This window comes from Apaloderma vittatum, unplaced genomic scaffold, assembly GCF_000703405.1.
Source record: "Apaloderma vittatum isolate BGI_N311 unplaced genomic scaffold, ASM70340v1 scaffold9471, whole genome shotgun sequence".
NCBI classification, from domain to species: Eukaryota; Metazoa; Chordata; class Aves; order Trogoniformes; family Trogonidae; genus Apaloderma; species Apaloderma vittatum.
In genome coordinates, this window is record NW_009699583.1 from 328 (window position 1) to 3,748 (window position 3,421).

Below are 3,421 nucleotides of genomic sequence, written 5' to 3' on the forward strand. Positions count from 1 at the left end.
GTGTGTGCGTGTTGAGTGTGTGTGCGTGTGCAATGTGTGTGCGTGTGCAGTGTGTGTGCGTGTGCAATGTGTGTGCGTGTGCAATGTGTGTGCGTGTTGAGTGTGTGTGTGCATGTGCAGTGTGTGTGCGTGCACAGTGCAGCCGCGGGTGGGCGTGCGCAGGGAAGGTCTAGCAATGCAGGAAGGTGGACGTGTGCTAGCAATGAGTTGAGCTGTGGTGAGCAAAGCCAGCCCCTGTCTGCAAGAGCTCTGATCTCCTCACCGCCGTGTGGCTGCACTGCTGCACTGTGAGCATCCGCACGGGCAGGTGGGGGTGGCAGTGGTCCAAACCAGCGCCTCCCCCACCTACAAACAGCTCTGGATGGAGATCGGTGGCCATCATGTGCTGCTGAAGGCTTGGGCACTGGCGTGTTGGGCTGAGACGCTGCTGCAGCAGTTCTGTGACCCAGCGTGTCCATTGCCATCTCAAAAAACAGTGCTGAGGATCTGGGCTGATGGGCCAGGCTGGCATGGACTCAGCCCAGAGCCTCAGGGATGAGCCCAGAGTGAAAATGAGGTGTTGTTTTTCAGGAGTGACATCGCTGGCATCACAAGCTGTGCGTACCCCAGTGCACTGCCCCATGGAGCACAGGGAGCTGCTTCAGATCCGTGCACACTAAAGGGATCTTGACAGTAATTTGTAGCAGAAGTTGGGAATCCTCAAGGATGGTGAGCAAATCATCCCCAGCTGTGAACCTAAGTTGCCCCAAAGGGGATCACAGGAGATTTGGGTAAAAAAGCACCTTCCAGCAAAACAAAGGTGACCTCTCTCCATCCTTCCTTATGCTGCATAAGGGAGGATGCAATTAGCTCCAGCATAGCATCATTAATAACAGCAGAAGTGCCAAATGCCCTAGGTCCACATGTGGCTTACAAAGTCGTCTGGACAGAAAGAATTTCCTTGGCAGATGGAGCTGGATAAACCCATTTTGATTTTATTTTCACTGCAAAACACTTTCTCTTGCTCAGGACATAGCCGAAGGATGATGTATGTGAGGAGAAAGCACACAGTAAATGCAGCCCAAGAGGGATTTTCTAGCGCTGTCCCAGTGTCAGCAGGAGCTGCTGCCAAGCTCAGCATCTTGATGAGATAATAAGTGATTTTGGAGAGGAGCTTTAATTAAGCTTCTGCTAAATGTCCTGTCTCCTTAATTAAATAACAATTTGCACTGTTGGAATGTTGGGATGCAGCTGAAGCCTGAGCTAACGTGCTGTACCTAACTGCAGTGACAGCCAGTGTGCTGCTGAGCCAGCTATGAGCCCAGATTAAAGGTCCTTGTGTTGGTAGCCTACCTCAGGCTATAGATAGCCATGCTCCATCTCTGCCGTGGGTCTTGCATGGGGATGCAGGAAAGTCATCAGGAGGAGTTGGTTTTCCCTGAGAAGACCCCATACCTGCCTCAGCAGCCTCTTCCTGTGCGTTGCCTGGCAAAGACTCCAGGTTTACCTACAAAACCCCAATTCCTAATTTTTTTTAATAAGTAAACTGCTCAAGAAAGCCAGGGGATGCTGGAAGCTCTGGCTGCAGGGAGCAAGTGGGGCATGATGGATGAATTTCATCCTTGCCCTGTAGGCACGACTGTGTTTTGCAAGTCTCCATTCACATCGGGTGACTGCAGAAGCGCGGCTTTCCTGTGTCAGTGTGTGTGGTGGCAGAGGCACAGATTTCCCCTCTCTCAGCAAAGACCCTTCTTCCAACTCCCAGCCTGGATTTCATCCCAGCTGCTCCAGGAGCACAGCCGTGACCCTTTGAAGGCAATATCAGAGTTCCTGCTACCACTGTGCATCAGCCCTAGATATATTCTGATGCATCCCTGGGTACATTTTGGGTGAGATGACTCAGACCTATTGCCCCCTAGGATGGAGGGATGGGGCCAGGTGCGATTCCTCATCTCTGCTGTGGTTCCTGGCAGTACCCTGGGCCAGCACCTGCCACCTCTGTGGGAGTGCCGACGTGGGGGGAAGGAGCCCTGGGGCTGGGGTTTGTTTTGGGGCAGCACTTTACTGGGGAGGTCTCCATGGGAATGCCCAGGAGGGCTTGGGAGATGGTTCAGTGGTGGGGGACAGCAGGTCCCCCATTCCAGCCTATGTTAAAGGGCTCTGATGCCCTTTAACAAAAAAACAATTTCCCTTTGCAGCTTTTTCTGCCTTTTCTATGTTCAAGGCAACCAAAATATTATCTTCCAGTTCTGAAAACTAACATACTTCAAAAATTCATTGTTTAAATGTTTCTGTTTTCCTTTTTATGATGACTGCCACTCCCACGCTGAGAAGAGGCAGAGCCTGGCTGAAGCCTGGGTGAATTGAGGTGAGCTGGCACGGGCAGTTCACAGCAGGCTCTGCGGCAAGTTAATCTTTTGGGACTGTAAAACCATGGGGGTTGTGGTGTGCAGATACATTGCTGGGCTCACCCGTGGCCTCGCTCCGTGCTGACATCACTTTGCTCTCTGGTTAATGACGCTTTGGCTAGTCCTTACTTAGGGACAGCAGGATTTTTTCATGCAACATAATTTCTATTAAAGGGAGAAGGGATTTTTAGAAGAGATGAAACCTAAAAGCTGCATTCTTAGTATTATCAGCTTTGCTAACTAGCACTGGCTAAGCTGGAGGCCGGACGATCGCCCTGAGATGCTGGAGCCATCCATAGCTCCTTTGGACACAAGAGGGAGTCCTGAATCACCAAAAAGAGAGGTTTTGCTTTGGCTGCTGTCGATTTAAACGTTTTTCCCAGCCCTGAGGAAACACTGGTCATCACTTGGAGGCCTTTTGCTCGCCACCACGGCGGGGTTAATCCAGGAGTGTGGATTATCCCCGTTTACAGTGGGGGCAGGTCAGCTCACTGGTTGGGTCCTGGCTTCCTTAAAGGACTGTGAATTATCCCTGAAATCAAGCGGAGTTGGTAGCCGCCCCTCACATTTTGCAGCCCCCCCCTCACATTTTGCAGCCCCACACAGCATCAGCTCCTCCGAGGGCATCTGCCCCAGGTTTACGTCTGCCCTGGGTCTGGGGGCAGGTGGCAGAGGGGACAGGGAGGCCCTGGCACCCGCTGCCCCCGTGGGACATTAGCTGCTCGACAGGGATATTTTGGGTGGCGTGCCTGTCCCGTATCACCCAGTTTAATGAGGCACAGTATAATCAAAAGGCAGCTTCCAAGGAGGAACAGGCAGGAGGTGGTGGTGACACGGTGGCACACGGCCAGTCAGGACAGCCAAACACTGCAATAGATCAGGCAGGGTCCTGCCGAAATCTGGCTGAAAGGGCTTGCTCCTTCCCACATCAAAGTCACGAGGAAACCTCCAGCTGCCCCGAAACGGAGCTGGGGCTGGTCCCGGACGTGCCAGACTCAGGCTCGGCAGCGTCCCCATCCCAAGGCAAGGCGCCA